Source organism: Gossypium hirsutum, chromosome A13, assembly GCF_007990345.1.
Source record: "Gossypium hirsutum isolate 1008001.06 chromosome A13, Gossypium_hirsutum_v2.1, whole genome shotgun sequence".
Taxonomy (NCBI): Eukaryota; Viridiplantae; Streptophyta; class Magnoliopsida; order Malvales; family Malvaceae; genus Gossypium; species Gossypium hirsutum.
In genome coordinates this window covers 69,155,796-69,176,090 of record NC_053436.1, presented here as the reverse complement: position 1 = coordinate 69,176,090, position 20,295 = coordinate 69,155,796, and the positions used below count along the sequence as shown (strand labels likewise).

Genomic DNA, 20,295 nt, shown 5'->3' with positions numbered 1-20,295 from the left:
TATAGTTTCTCTATTATACATACTTGTAAGATTAGCATTGCATTTCATTTTTCTTCCGTGGAATGTACCAGCAACATGCTTTTCCTGATCTCATCTAAGCATGATCATACGTCTCGCAAATTTCATTATTCAATAACTTATTCCACTTCTTTGGAGACCCCTGCCTGTTTTCGAAACCGCAAAATAGCATGCATGCACCACCAAAAAAAAACTAAAAATAAATTGTAAAAAAGAAAGTTCCTAAAAAATGCTTGATGTATGTATTCTGCTTGTCTATTCTCCTCTCTCTTTTTTCGCATTTTATTCTCTCTCATACTGCATCCTTTTTTTTTTAAAAGAAAATGTATATTTGATTCTATTAACAATTTAATCTATCTTGATCCGATTCATTTTTCCAAAAAAATATTATCTTCTGTTTTTTATTTGTATTGTGTTGAATCTTTTTGTATACTTCTCAAAATAATAAATAATAAATGTTAGAGGTGAGCATTCGATCGAATCGAATCGAGCCGAATCGAAAATTTTTGAGTTAATCGAGTTTTTGAATCTTATTTTATCATCTTAATTTTATTTGAAATTTTCTCGAATCGAGTTGAATGAGATGATTCAAATCGAATCGAATCGAATATATTTATTTGAGTTAAATTTAAAAAAAAATTGACTCTAGGGTTATTTATTTTTATGTAATTTTTCAAAAAAATAATTTTCTTTAACGTTTTTGAACATGATTATACAACAAAAAATTAAAGTAAATAAGTGAATAAATAAAAGCAACATAACATTAACCCAAACAAACAACATTAGTCCAAATAAACAACAAAAACAATACAACAAGATTATAATAAAAATATAGCAATTTTTGGAGGTAAGGATTTTGATTTGAAGGTTTGAATGAACTAGAAGAAGAAGAAGGAAGAATGGTTTATTTTAGGGTTTTTTTGAAAAAAATAGATTTTAAAGTTTGATTTTTGTGGAAATGGAGATTGGAGTCAGGAGAAAATAAGAAAAATAATTTGGGGTTTGGTTTGGACTTTGGAAGATGGAATTGGCTGGGGCATGGGGGTTTGATTTGGGGGAGGAATTAGGTTTTGGGAAAATAAATCTTTGGGCAGATAAGCTTGGAGTTAGGGAAATGGGATAAAATAAAATATTTGGGCTTAGGGAAAATTGGGTTAAGTAATTAGTAAAAGCCTAAAATTTAAAAAAATTAAAAAATATAGTTTATATTCGTTTTATTTGAATTATTCGAGTTATTCGAATTTGAGAATTCAACTCGATTCGAACTCGAAATTCGAAAAAAATCGAGTTAATTCGATTAACTCAATTCGAATAATTTGAAATTTGAATTTTTTTTGAATTTTTTTAATCGAATCGAAATTTACTCACCCCTAATAAATGCATATAAATCCTAAAGATATGCTCAATGCAAGAATTAAGTAGGGTGAGCAAAATTTATTTCTATTTTTATATGAGTTATTCGTTTTTGGCATAAACTCAATTAAGTATTTTATTTTCTAGTTCGAGTCGAGTTTAAATTTACTATTTAAACAATAGATTGATGGAGATATATCTTTGACAATTTTGAAAATTTGCAACTTCTTCCTTCTAAAAGAAAATTCAAAAAATCCTCTAAATTTTAAAATTTTTATCAACTTTTTCCATAAATTTTATAAATATATATGTGAATTCAAACAATAAAAAATTATAAAAAATCTTAAAAATATATAAAAAAGACAAATGTATATTTAAAAAATTGCAAAAGAAAATTTTGAGTTCTTAAAAATGTAAATTATTAAATCAAGTTTATCATATTAATTATCTTGTTTTTTTTTCTTCTTATTTTCATTTAAAAGAGTTTTCAAATATATGGCAGTTATGCTCTTCAAGTTAAAATAAGTCGCCAACAATATTTTAATATGGTTGGCTTAAATTTTTTTAATCGGCTTATATATCAAAAATGTCCTTAAGAAAATGCAAAAAATAAAATAAAAATTAAGACCCTATATTAAATTTGTACCCAATTAAGTCATTGTTGTTAACTAAAATAATCAATTAAATTCTTCTGTTAATAATTTTGTCATTAACTACGTTGACTGTTAAAATAAATTGACAGACCAATCAAGGGAAACTTTTGGTTTAATCTAATATTTTCCTCATAAAAAAATTTAAAAATATAAAAAAATAAAAATGGTTAAATATTAAAACATATGAAAATTGATATAAATTTATAAAAAGTATAAAAAATTATCAAAATATAAAAAATCTAATAAATTATAAAATAAATAAAACTTATTTAAAGTACTAAAAATTTTAAAAAATGTATTATAATTCTTAAAAAATAATAAAAATTGTAAAAAATATAAAAAAAATTAAAATTGATATAAAGTTATAAAAATTATTAAAAAACATCAAAACTTGAACTAGATCGATTAGCCTGAGCTCGGTAAGAGTACCAGTCTCGAGAAAGCCATTAGACCGGTTGACCTAGAAACCATGCGGTTGAACCAAAATTTTTTTATTTTAATATTTTTTATCAAACCAAAAATCCATTATCCAACTATTAGCATGTCAGAATGAAATATTTTGGTCAAGGTTTTTGGAATCGAACTAGTTGTCAAACTGGTCAGGTCATTGGTTTGTCAATTTGACTGATCTGTTTAGTTCAATTAAATAAAAAATAAAAAAATAAAAAAATCGATTCAACCATCTGATTCTAGGTCAACTACTTTAATGACTTTCTCCGAACCGATACATTTTGCAACCTCCCCAACCCAGCCTAGACATTAGCCCGAAATTCGAAAAATTATATTAGCCACTAGAATGGCCCAATAAGCTATCGGGGTTCATAAAACAGCCGTATTAAAATTTTTTTAATTTAGAAGAAAACTTAGTTAAATTTTCAGAAAAACTCATGAGTTAATAAAAACCGATTAAATTATACATTTTCGTATAAGGGTGATTTCCTTTGAAACTTAGCTAATTCCTAATATATTTATTACCCAAAATTTATGCTATAACCCAGTAGCAGAAAGTGATATTCAATGCAGTTTTAATTAAACTAAAACGAAATTATATAGTGCATAATCAAATCTAAATTCAAGTTCATTATCCTAAATTCAAATTAACAATCATGCATGTGAAGTAACTCTAAATATGAGTCTCATGCTGCAATATAAATAAAATAATATAGTTTCGAAATAACATGAATTATAAAAATAAGTCTAATAATAACACTTTCATATAAATAAAACGTTTCTGAGCCTTTCATATGTTGTGTCAACATCCTAACCTGGTTGGTTATCCATAGAGAAGAAAATAAAAAGGAGTGAGCTATGAAACTCGATCTGAGCTCCACCACAAGAAAATCAGTGCAAAGGTTAAGAATGTTAATAATGGCAATTATGAATCCGGTTGAAAACAACTTGAATCGGGAATAGATTTTAATTTGAGAAGCAAAAATAATTTCAGCAATGGTAAGAAAGTTTGATGCAAAGAAGAGGATGGAAAAGAAATATAAGAAGAAATAGGGAGAGAGGAGAGAATTCTAATTGGGGTTTAAAAAGAAAGCAAAAACCATGTCTAATTTGGAAATATTTGACTAAATAGCAAAGGTTTTCAAATTTTATGTGGTTGCATGGTAATTTTCCCTTACTGCTAAAAATAAAAGGTAATAGAGAGTAGGGTGGCTCAAACTTAGTTTAGGTAGGGGAAATGATAAATGCTTAACCATTGGGTTGCTATCTATTTCTTATTAGATTTTTACTCCCAATAATATTTTTTTTAGTATGGTTTTTATTCTAGTTTGTTGAAAATAAAAAAGAAAGAAATGAGAGATGAGTGGCTTGAACCTATGATCTCTAAGGAATGCACTAACTACTTAACCACAAAGCCTATTTATTTTTTTAGTTATTTATTTCAGTTAACTCTCTATATTTTGGTGTGTGACAACTCTCCCCTCCTTAAAGAAATTTCATCCTCAAAATTTACCTGGTTTGAACAGATGGGGATATTATTAACGAAATGTCTTTTTTGGTTCCCAAATGGCCTCATTCGTACCATGGTTCTGTCACAAAACCTTAACGAGTGGAATTTGCATCCTTCTCAAAACCTTTATATTATGATCTAGAATCCATACGGGTTCCTTTTCAAAAGACAAATTCAGTCACACCTCTATCTATTCAATTGGTACGATATGGGAAGGGTTGGATTGGTATCGTCTCAACATGGAGATGTGGAATACATGATGAATACAATTCAATTCTAGGGGTAATTCTAATTGATATACCACTAGACCAACTCTCTTAAAGATTTTATATGGTCTGATGAACCTAGGACTTAACTTACCCTTTTGTCCGAACCTTAACACTTTTTGCCATAGGGATACTTTCAGGAAAATTTGATCTCCAACACTGTATTCAATATCTTTTCTCTTTAAGTCCGCATATAACTTTTGCTTATCCGAAGCCGCTTTTAGTCTATCCTATATCAATTTAATTGTCCCCCTTAGACTCCTATACCATTTCTAGACCCAAAATTTTTCATTCTCCCAGTTCGGTCCAACATAGTGGTGTTTGACACTTTTGACCATACAAGACTTCATAGGGTGACATTTGTATACTTGATTGGGAGCTATTGTTATAAGCAAATTTTGCTAGAGGCAAATGTTCTTCTCAACTACTTTGGAATTCTATGACACAACCTCTTAGCATATCCTCTAATATTTGAATGACTCGTTCAGATTATCTGTTAATTTGTGAATGAAAGGTAGTACTGAAATCCAAATGAGTCCATAGTGGCTTGTGAAGCATTCTCTAGAATCTAGATGTAAACAGAGGATCTTGATCTGAGATGATTGATATGGATACCCCATATAACCTTACAATCTTTGAAATATATAACTTAGTCAGCTTTTGTAAGGAATAGTTTGTGCAGACAGGTAAGAAATGAGCTGGCTTAGTTAATCGGTCTGCTATCATCCAGATTGAATATTTCTTATTGGTTATTAAGGGTAATCCACTAAATATTTCTTATTGGTTATTAAGGGTAATCCACTAAAAATGCCTATTTTTATTCGTTCCCACTTCCACTACGGTATTTTTATTGGTTGTAACAACCTAGAAGGGAACCGATGTTTAGCTTTAACTTGCTAACACGTTAGACACTTAATCGCAAATTCTGTCACGTCTCATTTTAGTCTAGGCCACTATTATGAATCCTTTACATCCTAATACATCTTATTTCCTCTAGGATGTATGGCATAAGGGCTAGCATGCGCTTCCCGAAGTATGGACTGCCTTAAATTCTTTTCATTTGGCACACAATACCTCCCTCAAAAGCATAAAATACCGTTGTAATTAAACCTGAAGTCTTCAGTCTTGCTACCTTCCACCTGCTTAATATGCGACAACAAAGACATATCTAAGGGTTGTTTGAACTTGATTTCATTGGCTAATGTGGGTTTCACTTGTAGCTTAGCTAGCAAGCCTTTATTATCCATTAGACTTAACCTAGCAAACATTGCTCTTAAATCAGTCATCTATTTTCTACTCAGAGCATCTGCCATTACATTGACTTTTTCGGTGTGGTATTCAATTACACAATCATAATCCTTTAACAATTCTATCCACCTCCGTTGCCTCAGGTTCAATTCTTTTGGGGTGAGAATGTATTTGAGACTCTTATGGTCGATATAGATGTAGCAGTTCTCACCATACAAGTAGTTTCTCCAAATTTTCAATGTGAATACCACTGCTGTCAACTTTAAGTCATGAGTTGGGTAATTGCACTAACGTTGCTTTAATTGCCTCGATGCATAGGCAATTACCTTATCACCTTACATCAATACACATCCAAGGCTAGTGTAGGATATATAACTGTACAACACATACTTCTTTCCTGACTTAAGCTAAATCAACACGAAAGCTTGGGTTAACCAACCTTTAGCTTTTTAAACTTAGATTGTTGCTCATCCATCCATTTAAAAGGAAAATCCTTCCTCAACAAATTGGTTAGTGGTGCAACTATCAAAGAGAACCCTTTAATGAATCTATGATAGTACCCGACTAAACCAAGAAAACTTCAGATTTCAAAAAAATTTTTGGGTTGTTTACATTCTAGTATGGCCTCTATCTTTTTCGAATATGCGGATACCACATGCCTTAGAAACATAACCTACTTAACCCAAAATTTACATGTACTTAATTTGGCATATAGTTTCTTTTCTCAGAGGACTTGCAGAATCTTTCTAAGATGTTCATCATACTCGGTTTCGGTTATTGAATAGACTAAGATATCGTCAATGAATACAACAAAAAATTGATCAAGGAAGGGTTGGAACACTCGATTCATTAAATCCATAGAGGCGAAAAAAGTGTTGGTTAAACCAAAGGGAATTACAAGGAATTCATAGTAGCTATATCAGGTTTGAAATGCAATTTTGGGTGCATCTGCCTCTTTTACCTTTAGTTGATAGTATCCCGACCTTAAATCTATTTTAAAAAACACTATTACACATCAGAATTTATCAAATAGATCGTCTATCCTAGGCAGAGGATATTTATTTTTAATAGTCAAATTGTTTAATTTTTGATAGTCTATGCACAGCCTTAGGGAGCCATTTTTCTTTTTCATAAATAAAATCGAAACTCCCTACAAAGAAACACTAGGTCTAATAAACCCATGATCCAAAAGCTCTTGAGGTTAAATTATTTATTCTTGTAACTCTTTAGATGATATGCGATATGGAGCAATGGACATCGGAGCAATTTTTGGCAACAATTTGATTCCAAATTCTACCTTACGATCTAGAGGTAACCCCGATAACTCATTAAGAAACACATCTAGAAATCCCCTAATGATTCAGATGTTATCTATGGAAGAACTATTGGCATTCACATCAATTACATAAGCTAGATATGCTTCGCATCCTTTCCAACTAACTTTTCAACGACCATAGCGAAAATTACTTTGGAAAAATAATCTCGTCGCTCCCTAGCCATAACAATTTCTCTACCCTCAGCTATTCTCAAAGTTAGAGGAAAAATCTAAGCTAACTTTGTGTTCCACTAATCAATCTATACCAAGAATTACATCAAACTCTCCAAAAGGTAACTCCATAAGATCCGCTGGAAACACTACCCTTTGAACTTCCAATAGACATCTCCTATAGATTTTGTTTACAATAATCGATTATCCTAAGAGACTTACTACAGTAACATCAGTAATGATTTCTTCTAATCCAACACCCAATTTATTAGACATATTTTATGCAACATATGAAATGAGTAGGTCCTATATCTATTAGGACAAAGTATGGGATATAATTAATAGTAAAAATCCTGCAATGACATCGAACTTGTCTCTATCTTTCAACCTCTAACGACATAAACAATGGCAAGCCTCGGTTTAGTTTGTACTAGTTGCTACAGTATTTACAACCCTATTTTGCCCATAACCCCTCTAAGGCAATTGACTCACTTTCTAATTTTTTGTCTAATTTTAGGATGGAACTTGTACTTGTTTGTTCGAACGAGGACAATCTTTTGTCTTATACTGGTGGCGCTTACCATATTACATACAGTTGTAAACCTTATCTCCAAAGTTAGCCATCATGACCTTTCGTTGCAGTTTACTTTCTCTGGCTTGTTTTATAATACGAGCATTCGAACTAGTGGAACCAGAACCTCTCTTAACCGGAACCTTACTCTTCTCCTTTTTTTCACGTTCCACCTGTTTGATCTTCTCCACAATTTTTGATTTCTCCACTAGGGTCTCAAATACCCATTTCTGGTATGGAGCAACCTGAATTTTGAGGTAAAAATGTATCCCATTTTCAAACCTCATGCATTTGTCATGTTCTGTGGTGACTATACCTTGAGCATAAAGATTAAACCTTAGAGATTCAGCTTTATATTCTACCACAGTCTTATCTCCCTACTTTAGCTTGATAAACTCGAGTCTACGAGCCTCCACAAATTGAGTACCCACATATTTATTTTGAAAGGCCTATTTGAAGTATTCCCATTTTATACGTTCAGCTTGCATACCTCTTACCACAAACTGCCACCAAGTGTAAGCTTCTTCCTTGAGCAAGGATATAGTGCCCTTCAACTTTTGCTCTAGAGTACAAATTAAATCCTCCAAAATCCTTTCTATCGACTCCATCTAGTATTCCGCCATATTAAGAGTTGTTCTAGCAACACCTTTAAACGTTTCAGCCCCATTTGATCGAAGTCTCTCTACAATAGACCTACGATGTAACGCCCCAATTTTTAGGAATCCTGTGAATGTTGGCATAGGTTTAATTATGTTAGTGGGCCTCTAGAAGGCCCAAGCTTAAGATAGAACCCGGTAATTTTAGTTAATTTTTGTTCCATAAGAAAAGGGAGTGAAATTATGAAATAGGACCTATGTGAAAATGTTTGAAAATGCTATAGGCTAAATTGAAGTGGTCAAATAAATAGGAGTGCAAAATAGGAGGATTTGCATGACAAACCTCTCATTTTACATGAAGTGGCCAGCCATCATGTTGTTGTAGACAAAATGTGCACTTGATATCCATAATTTATGGTACAAATTGATACAAATTGATAATAGGTTAGGTAAATGTTCCATGATAATAGGTTAGGTAAATGTTCCATGATAATGGGTTAGGTAAATGTTTCATGATAATGGGTTAGGTAAATGTTTCATGATAAGAATTTCATGTCTTTTGTATTAAAGAATTAAATGGATGAAATATGAAGTTTTATTAAAAGAAAAAGGGGTGAAAAGAACAAAGTTTTTTCCATCTTTGTTTATCATAGCTAAAAGTTAGAGAAGAGAAAGGAGAGGAGAAAGCTCTTGAGTATTCGGTCATTAGGAGGAGGAAAATTGAAGGTAAGTTCTTGGTACCTTGCTTCTATTTTGAGGTTCATGAGTTCTTCTTGATTCTACCTTAACTCTTGAAGTATATTTTGATTTTTAGTTGTGTTGTGAGCATTTGGTCATGAATTAAAATGAAGGAAATGGTTGTTGTTTCATGTTCTTTTGATGAAAAATGGAAGATATGTGAAGTTGAGCCAAACAAATGAGCATGCATGTGCCTTAGATGCTAAAGGGAAAAATCGGCTAACATGTTGTGCTTTAAAATGATGAAATGGAGATTATGCTTAAGTAAAAATCATAGATATGTGATGATTGATTGGTGATATACATGTTTAAATAACATGCATGCAAGATAGGTGTATGAAAGAGTGATTTGGTAATAAATCTGCTTGGGACAGCAGCAGTAACGTGACTTTGGAAAATCACCATAAATTGTGGGAGATGAATTAGAAGCTGAATAAATTATGTAATTAAAGCTTATTGAGTCTAGTTTCTAATGAAATAAACAAGAACATATTTTTAATTCTGTACAATGATAAATTTGTTTCGTAATGAAGAGTGGTCTGATTAGTCAAACAGTGAAACATGGGAAACTTTGAGAAAAATCTGGTATTGATTGGCTAAACCAAAAATTTTGAAAATTTTATGGATATAAGATATATGAGTCTATTTTCATGAAAAATTAACGGAACTTGATTTGGAGTTTTGTAGCTCCAGTTATAAATGATTTAGTGACTGTTGCCCAGGAAGACAGCTTGCAGTGAAATTATGATTATGTGGTAAACATTGACAAAAATTTGTTAATGAGTTGCTTATTGTTTTCTTATAAGCTTACTATGATCTGTAGGTGTGGTTGGCCGAATATTGTAAGGGTTAATACGTAGTTCGTATTTGAATAGTTAGATTAATGTGTTAGTAATCCAATTGTAGGCAGTTCGTGTGTGGATCTCGTCAGCATATCGTCGCAAACAGGTGTGTAATTAACACCCTCTTTCTTAGTCTGGATCGGCAAAAGTCGAAAAGCCGAAAACCGATATTTTTTAGATTTGCAAGTGTGCGAATGCTCGTGAGGTAAATCGATTAATGTTTTTGGTAAGCTGCAAAATTTGGACTGCAAAGTGCATGATTTCTGTGCCCTCGATATTTTTGGGCTTAATGGGCCAAAATTGGAATGATGGGCCAACGGGCCCAATTCGGTAAGAACCCTCGGTACGTGATTCTGTTAGTACGTGAAAAGTAGAAATATGCATGAAAAACCCTAAAATAGATAAATTACTGAAATACCTTTAAAAGTGGAAAATTTACAATTTTACCCCTAGTAGACAAATTACTGAAATACCCCTAGGGTTAAATTGACCTAAATGCATGTTTGACTGTTGTTATTTACTGCATGCCATGTTGTTATTATCTGATGCATGGGATTGGGATATTGACGGAGGAAGTACTGAAAGTGGCTTGTCCACGTACTGGAGGCTTTGGCTCAATTTACTGTTAACTGAGCAGCAATGCTGCAACTGTGGAGTGTTGGGCTAGGTGGGTTGAGCTATTCCCCACATGGAGTGTATGGCTGGTACGGGTGGAGTGTAGTGGTTGGTGGGTTGAGTAGTCTCCCCAAATGGGCTTGCATATATTTATTGATGTTGCATGTATTTTGAAATGGGCCTATGGGCCATACTGTTATCTGAATAAGGGGCTAAGGCCCAGTTTATTGTAATCTGAAAAGGGCTCTGGTCCAGTACCACTGTTACCTGAATGGGCTTAGGCCTAATAGGCTTGAGCTGACTTGAGCTTTGAATGGGTTTTCCTTACACACTGAGTTTCCCCAAACTCACCCCTTTTATTTTCATCCACGCAGGAAATCCCCAACCATAGTGGGCTTAGAGCTGTGAGGGAATTCAGAGTGGCCACCCGTTCTGAAAGTTTGATTTTCTTCTGGTGAACTGGACATCCTTTTATTTACGTTTGAAGTTTTTGGGCTTTTAAATGTAATAAGGCCGCTTAATTATTTTTGATGGTTTTAATATGTATTACTAAGATAGGTAATACTTATTTTAACTGTTGAAATTGGATAGCTTTAGGGCGCGTTTTCAAAACAACAATTGATTTCAAAATAACACGACAACAAGCAAAGCTTCCGCAATGAAAGTATTTTCCAAAATTAATCACTTTTCTTAAAAATGACTTAATCAAATCGGTTTCCTAGAAATATCCATGACGTTAAGGTGTGGCAATGGCGGTATGCATGTCTAGGATTGGATCCGAAGGGAGCTTGGTACTTAAGCAGTCCGATGGACTCATCACCTCTTTTCCGGTTTCCTACCTAGTGCACAGCTTCCATTCACTTTAACCTTTAATGAATTAATCTTTTGAACATCAAGTACGATTTTCTGGACTTAGAATGGAAATTTTTTTTTTACGTTTTTGATGTGGCATGCCGGATCCGGCCATAACTTCTGGGCCGGGTTTGGGGTGTTACATACGACGTCCTAATCTAATTTGGGCTCCAACAACCCATTGTAAGACCCTCAGCATCGTCTGTGTCACCTCGTCATTGCAGTTTTCGTAACCTTCGCCACCGTTGGCAGTAGAGTTCTCAACATAATTCTCCTCAGTATTGGGTTCTCTCCTTAAATAGTGGACAGCTCTACTAGTGCGGCCCTACATGGCCTACCCCTACCACGTCTACCTTAAGTGTTCATTATGTTCTCATGAAAGTTTAGAAGCTAAAGTATATCTACAATTTTCACATAAAAGTTTAAGCATTAGCTATTTCCAGAATATCTCTAGTCTAAAGATTACAGTTCATCTAAAGTCTCAAAAGTAGTAGTAACTAAAGTAGGATTGGCATTATAGTATCGGGTTTAGTTTCCTACAGAAAATTAATTTTTCAAAAACTTGTGGCATAGTTTTTTTTCCAAATATCCCTTTTTTTATACATTCATGCAAACTCACTCAAAAATCCATAATCTGAGTTTAGATAATTTAGGCTCTGATACCACCAAATGTAACCTCCCTAATTCGGTCTAGACATTAAACTCAAATTTGGAAGATTACATTAGCCACCGGAATGGCCTAGTAAGCTATTGGAGGTCCTAAAATAATTGTATTAAAATAATTGTTTAATTTAAAAGAAAACTTAATTAAATTTTCTGAAAAAACTCATGAGTTAATAAAAACCAATTAAGTTATATATTTTCGTATAAGGGTGACTTCCTTTGAAACTTAGTTAATTCCTAATTTCTTTATTACACAAAATTTCAATTATAACCTAGCAGTGGAAAGTGATTCAATTTAGTTTGAATTAAACTAAAATGAAATTATTTAGTGCATAATCAAATCTAAATCCAAGTTTATTATCCTAAATTCAAATTAAAAATCATGCATGGAAAGTAACCCTAAATATGAGTCCCATACCACAATATATATAAAAAATAATACAGTTCCAAAAAAAATAGAATAATAAAAATAAGCCTAATAATAACACTTTCATATAAATAAAACATTTTCGAGCCCTCCATATGTCGTGTTTGTGCCTTAACCTGGTGGGTTATCTGTAGAGGAAAATAAAAAGGGAGTGAGCAATGAAGTTCGGTGTAAGTTCTATCAAAAGAAAATCGGTGCAAACAATTAAACATACAGAAATACGACACATAGAATAACTCATAATAAAAATTTAAGAATATCGATACTTCATATCACTCAATAGTGTATATATAAATGACATATCAGAAATCTCAAAATTGTATTCATGTGTTTTATGAATGCAATACAATTTTGGTTTAACAGAAAATGTCCTATCCTACACACACTACAATAGAAGCTACCCTGAACTCCAACCACCTATACACCGAATTGTGGTTTTAACCACCAATGATTTTCAAATAAGTTGCCAATTGTTATGTGTCGAAACCCCTTTTTTATTTGAAAACAATGGGAATCGACTTTAAAAATGAGTGTGGAGTCGCCACCAATCTTTTGATTTAGGTGTGATTGGATCACCTATTAAAATGTTTTATTTAATGTAAAAATAATTTTGGTTTAGGTAAAAAAAATGGATTCGGGAGTCGGTTACGCATGAGGAAGGGTTAGCACCCTCATTACGCCCAAAAACTGGTACCAAATTGATTTGATGCTGTCCGTAAAAAGTTTAAAAGAAAATATTTTCCGAGGTACATAAAAATGTTTGTATAGCTCAAATTAGCTATCAAAAATCTCTTGTTCCAAAGATACGCGGTTTCATACCCAGTACGGTTGAATACGATCCCTTATACCTTTAGACACATTTGCATAAAGCTTGGGATATATATTTATTGAAATAGTTATTATAAATTTCAAAGTTCAAATCAGATCATGTATAAAATATTTAAAACACAAATTTATTCAAAAAATGATAATTCACAAGATAATTTAAATAAAATATTAAATATGAAGGTATAAAAATATATGATATAAAATAATATACAAAGTAAGTTTATGAAACCTTTATATACAAATAAGTATTGAGTATAAAAAATAAAATTAATGATGTATAAAAAATGAAGTAAATATATGAATTATATAAGTAACAAAATATATATGTATATGAAAAACATAATGACAATATGAAATACAATAAATTACATGATTTAAAAAAGTTCTTAAAAATATTATACACGTAAATAATTTGAAAAGAAAATATATATACGTAGAAAAATATTTACACAAAGTTATATGAAAATAATAACACAAACCATAGTAAAAATAAATTAAAATATGCCATATATGTGTAAAAGTGCTAGAAATAATTATATGCCAAAATAAATTTTAATTAAAATATGAATTATAATGATTAATCTAATTTTATTATAAATTATATACATAATAAAAAAAATTAATAACAAGTTTATTAAAATCTATATATATAAAGATATCAAAACTTTAATAATAGATACAAATTAAATATAAATACAAAATATATGTTTATTAATAATTTAAATGATACAAAATATGTGAGATTTTCCTTTTGAATAAGAAATATAAGTGAATAAATCTAAAAAACTATATGTATAAAAATACCAATGTTCAAAAATGTATTTAAATTATATATACTAATAATTTTTGTATATGTATAATTAATATTTAATTATAGAACACGTGATTTCGTTTTAGAAAACAAATACATACATATCATGTAGACCAAAAATAGTTAAATATATGTATAATAATTTAATATTGATAATGTTCATGGAATAAAACTAATTATTATGAAGTATATACATGTATAATAACACATAAAAACATTACATAAAATAATGTACAATCATATGAAAATTCAAATACCCCAAATTACAATAAATAAATAACCAATAATACAAATAACACAATTAACATGTACATTACAAATAATATAAATGACCAGAAAGAAAAAGAATAAACATATCAACAAAGTAATTCAACATGTACAGGCAAATAAAAATCTAATTTAAAATTATAACACAAATCTTGCAAATTACTTAATGGAAATCAAAACGAACTAAAAAGGACAAATAGCATAAATAAATAAACTATGAAAAAAAAGAAATAAAGACTCATATATGACGCATTTAATTTCACAAGAACCATATTTGAAATTATTCCCAATCTTAAAACATTGTATGGAAATAAGGATTAGAATGCCAAAATATAAAAATATGATGAACAATTTAAAAAACAGAGAATAGAGCAATTTAGGCGCAAAAGGGGAGCAGATCTTGATGCAGCGCAAAGAGGAGGGACCTTCTTCATAAAAATACCATTCCAGGCGCAAAGGAACAGAATAGGTTAATCAGGGGAAAATTGAAAGCGCGCGCAAAGGAAAAGGATCATACGCGAATTTTCCCCATTTCCCCAATCAGGCGCATACCCGGCCTACCAAAACGGGCTGACACGCGGGTCATTGCGCAAGGAAACGACGCCGTAATGAAGAAAACCCTTTGGCCTTTATTTACCCTTTTATTTTCCAGAACCAAAACACTTTCATTCATTTTTGAAATTAGAACACATTTTTTTGCTAAGGTTTTTCCACAGGCGGCTGAATCGCCATCAGATCTGGTGTCCAGCAGCACGCGAAACCACTCCCGACTCCTGCTGTAAATACTCGACCACCTATTGAAGAGCTTGGTGAGTATTTTCCCTTCCTTCTTCCTTGTTTGAATGAAGTTTTCAGATCTCAAGTTATCTTTCTTTCTTTTTAAAAAAAAATGAAAACAGATTTGTAAAATAAATTGAGTTCCACTATTATGTGACCTCTTGCTCTTATATTTGCATGGCAGACTTAGAGCTTTCCTTGGCCTTGAGTTATATAAAAAACGAGCAAACACATAGGAAAATAAAGAGAAACTAAAAAAAAGGAAAGAAATCGGAAGAGAAAAAAAATGAGATCACCTCTATTGATTCTAAATCGCTTTTCTCTCTTCTATGCGTGTATAATGTATGTGTAAAGTATATTCTGTGTAAAATTTCTGGAGTACAGAATGAGGCTCTTTATAGCCTAGATTTACTGAATAATATATATAAAAAAAATGAAATTCTATTTTCATTGCTGTCAATTCTGTTATCCTTCTTCTCGTATATTCTAATGCAGGGATAGAGCAACGGCTGTATGGAAAAAATTTGCTCGTGAAAGCCGTGATTGCAGCACTGGTGTGCTCCACAAACCTCTAGTGCTTTCAGCTGCTGAGATTCCCCTTTCGGGGTTCTTTCAAGTTTGGGTCTTTTTGCAAATTGGGCTCATTGGTCTTTGGGCCTTTGTATATGTTTGGGCTATTTGTTAGTGTTTATTTAAGGTTGTAAATGGACTATTGGGACTTTATTTAAGTTTATTTGACTAGCTATTGAATGTATAAATAAAATAAAGACCCGGGCAAAATTGGTTGACTACACTGTGAACACACAGCAAAACACCACAGATGGAATTTGCCTATGGCTGTGGATACACAGCAAAAACAATGCAGATGGAATCTGCCTATGACTGTATGTACACAACAAAATAATGCAGATAAAATCTGTCACTAGCTATGGATGTACAACATATTTGCAGTTAATGGGAAAACATTGTCGATGGCTGTGGGTGCACAACAAAATTTTTAGATAAACTACCAATACTGCCTCCGTACATATCATCCCACCTCATACAATGCAATAAGACATGTTCAAAAAAGATTAATATGGTACCATTTAATATACTTTTAACAAAACAATACGGTATGCTTATAACAATTTGATACAGTAGCAAATAATATGCTTATAGCAGATTAATTCAATAGCAAAAGACATGTTTATCATGTGTTCGGTTTAATGGTAACATAAGGCATGCTAAACATACAATTAGTAATACAAATGCAATAGGCATATATTATTCACATATTATGCATTTATGATAATAATTCGGTCATTCCAGCCTTGCAATTCAGTACTCATATTATCAGGGGTTCAATTGAAAGTAATATAACTCTAAAATAGCTTGGGGGACTATTCAAGGACTAAATTGATCAAATCATAAAATTTTGAGAAAAACTATAAAATAGAGGGCACATGGTCGTGTGGTCAGGCCATGTAACCGACTGTAGCCATGTGAAAATCGCAAAATTAAGCTATAGGGAAGACATGGCTATGTTGAAGGATTTTTGTCGTGTGAGATTCGAACTAGCCTAGGGTTTCAGAGGCACAAGACCGTGTGGTCCACACGTGTGATCAACACATCCATGTGGCAGATCGTGTGGCTCTAATTTTAGGCATGGTTTGCCCCGATTTACTTGTAAGTGAAAAACACCTTTCACCGGAAGCCCGAACGATGTCCTTTGCTCTCAAATCTGATCCGACGCATCTAAAACAGATCCTTCAAACGACATATTCACACGGATTAACATTTGATTTCAAGATTCATAAAGATTATTGAAAGATTCGATAAAAACAAAAAAAAAAGATCATTTAATCGTTCGCAAGATTATCATTAGATAGAAATTTTTTAGAGATTTGAGATCAAACATCAGGATTGAGACGTACTTACTGATTCTTGGAAATGGTTAAAAATGTTAATAATGGCAATTATGAATTCGATTAAAAAAACTTGAATCGGGAAGCAAAAATAATTTCAGCAATAGTAAGAAAATTGATGCAAAGAAGAGGATGAAAAAGAAAGATGAGAAGAAATAGGGAGAGAGGAGAGAATTCTAATTAGGGTTTGAAAAGAAAGCAAAAACCATGTCTAATTGGGAAAGATTTGACTAAATAGCTAGGGTTTTCAAATTTTAAAAGGGCTGCATGGTAATTTTCCCTTACCGCCAAAAATAAAAGGGAATAAGAAAATAGGGTGGCTTGAACCAAGTTTAGATAAGTGAAATGATAAATGCTTAACCATTAAGCTATTACTCATTTCTTATTATGCTTTTACTTCAAATTATATTTGTTTTAGTGTGGTTTTCATTTTAGTTTGCTAAAAATAAAAAGGAAAGAAATAGGAGAGGAGTGGCTTAAACCTAAGTACTTTAAGGAATGCACTACTACTTAACCATCAGCCTATTCATTTTTTTAATTATTTATTTAAGTAAACCCCCTATATTTTAGGGTGTGATTGATCTGGTCTATTTTAAGTTTTTTGATTTTTTTATAATTTTTATAAGTTTATATTAATTTTAATGCTTTTTTTATTTTTTATGATTTTTATAGAATTTTAATGTGTTTTTATAAAATTTTAAATACATATTGTAAATTTTATTATTTTTTTAATTTATTAGATTTTTTATATTGTTGGTAATTTTTTATAAGTTTTTTATAATTATATCAATTTCATATTTTTAATAATTTTTTAATATTCAATAATTTTTTTTATATTTTTTAATAATTTTTTTATGATTTTTCTTATAAATTTTATAAATATTTTATGGGAACATATTAGATTAAACCAAAAGTTGCCATGTGTATTATTTTAGTGAATGATGAAAATCGTTACAGGGGCTTAATTGATTATTTTAGTTAATGATGTATCTTTTAAAGGGCTTTTTTTTATACATATAAACCCTTTTAATTCAACTTGTTAACTTTGATGTCTCATGCTTTTGATATAACAACATTTAGGACAAATTATATACTTTATTTTCTAAATCATTTGGTGAAATTATGATTGAAAATTTTGTCAAACATTTTCAAAGCATTTCAAAGACTTGTAAAAGTACTTAAAAACAATTTTTAAATGTGTCTTAACTTATATAAATGTTTTAGAGTCAATCTAAAATGTTTAAAGTGTTCTTAACTTATTTTGTACAACTTTGGGGCATAGTATCGATACCTTAACATAGTTGTATCGATACAATTAAGTTAGTAAGCAAAATTGTGAAACCTTGGGTACTTGTATCACAACAAGTTCACTTGTATCGATACATCTAGTGAGTTGTATCTATCGCAATTTCTAACAGTCATATTTTTAAACACTTGTACTGATGCAAATAGAGTTGTATCCATACAAGTTTGTCTGCAACTGCAGTTAAGCTCGAATTTAATGCTTCTAACGGCTAGAATTCCTTCCCAACGATTATACAAAAACTTATTCCTTGATATAAATACAAGTTAAAAGCACTTCAAATACAAGATAGACATATCTAAGCTTCAAACACAATAAAATCAGCTTGAGAGGTTATTGTAATATATATATTTTCTCCCAAATCTTTCTTGGGTCATAAAATCTCTGTTTTTTCATTTCTCTGGTAGAAAGTCGAAGCAAGCCTAAATCTTTTCTTAATCTCGAAATGGACCAACAAAATTGGGCTTACAATACTAATTAAAATATACCTAAGACCCAAATTCAAAATCGGAATTCATATTTGAATTTAATTTAGAAACTAAATTAAGATTAATCTAGCTTCAAAGTCAACTCCAAACATTGATTTAATTTAGAAAACCATACGAGCTCCTATTTCATGAATTAAAAGCTCAATAAATCTCAAATTGAATAGTCCCGATAAAATTAGGTATATACAACTACCTTTTTTATGTAAAGATGTAGACACCTCACCTTTGACTTTTTTTTTTAACCATAGCAAATGAAATCAATTTTTTTTTTAAAGTTGAAAACAGTCTTGTGATTGGGCTAAATTATTAATAAATGCCGAAAATTTTTTAAATTTACCAGATTAGGCCCTTTTTTGGAATAATTATAGGAATAGGCTAAATTTATGAGGTGAAACTAGGAAAAACGTGTCGAACTATGATTTGAAAAAAAAAACGCTTCTAGCTAGAAAGCTTTTTGCCACATCAGCACTAAAATTGGCGGCATCAATTTTTTTTTTGGTGCCACCTATTAATGTGGAAATAAATCTTACAAAACAGGTTTTTATATAGACTCGAAATCACATTTCCTTTGTTTTCTTAAGCGATATGGGACCCAGGTCTATATAAAAACCTATTTTGTAAATTTTATTTACACATTAATAGGTGGCACCAAAAAATAAAAAAGTTATTAGTGTTGCCATTTTTAGTGTTGATGTGGCAACAAGCGTTTCTAGTTGAAAGCATTTTTCTACAAATCACCTGAAAACGCTTTTGACTGTAAGCGTTTTTGTAAAATCAATCTATGCCTATAATTCTTCTAAAAACGGCCTAATCTAATAAATTTAAAATTTTTTCGACATTTATTAGTATTTTAGTCTTGTGATTGGATTTTGAAAAAAGAAACTAAAAGGATTCCCAAAAGAAAGGTTAACTAACCTTACAACTAGGCTCCCAAATGTAAAATCAACCTCATAATTAATTAAATATTCTAAATTGCAACTAGACCTTTTTCCTCACAACTAGGGTTTTGAGTTAAATAGACATAAGAAATGGGTTCCTGAGTGAAAAAGTAAACTGCCCTCACAATTAGGTTGCGAAATGGAAATGGACATCAAAATTAGGTCTCCTAACTAATTGGGCCTCAAAACTAGGCCTCTAAATGGAAGATGGAATTATCTATCCATTAGATGAATGGGCCTCAAAATTAGGCCTTTAAATCGTGAGCAAACCTAAAACTAGATTGTTAAATCTTGTATGAACCTCAAAATTAGGTTCCTTCATAGGTGAACCTCAAAACTAGGTTTCTATCCAGGATAGTTAATACCGCACAGGTGGGCACACTGTTTTTCTATTAGACTTAGTGTATATTGATATGGTTTCAATGTATTGTTTTAGATTTATCAATATTTTAAAAAAATAGTTAATATATGTATATAAAATATTTATAAATATCAAATTAGTAATGTTAAATAAATTTTAAATATAAAATATTTAAACACAATTTGTGCACAATTTTCAATGAAAGTTTTTATTATTTATTTTCATAATGATAAAAAATTACAAATAATATAACATTTTATATCATTCATGCACTAACCGGTGCACAATGTTTTGGCTGGTGTGATCGAAATTGGATGAAACGGGTTG

General features: G+C 31.1%; 1 long non-coding RNA gene across 1 annotated transcript; it reads left to right on the top strand.

The window, feature by feature from the left end:
* The first annotated feature begins 14,850 nt into the window (after positions 1 to 14,850).
* LOC107893813 (uncharacterized) lies at positions 14,851 to 15,762 on the top strand. Its single transcript, XR_001682966.2, has 2 exons — positions 14,851 to 15,003; positions 15,467 to 15,762. It is a non-coding gene; the product is annotated as an uncharacterized lncRNA (long non-coding RNA).
* The last annotated feature ends 4,533 nt before the right edge of the window (positions 15,763 to 20,295 follow it).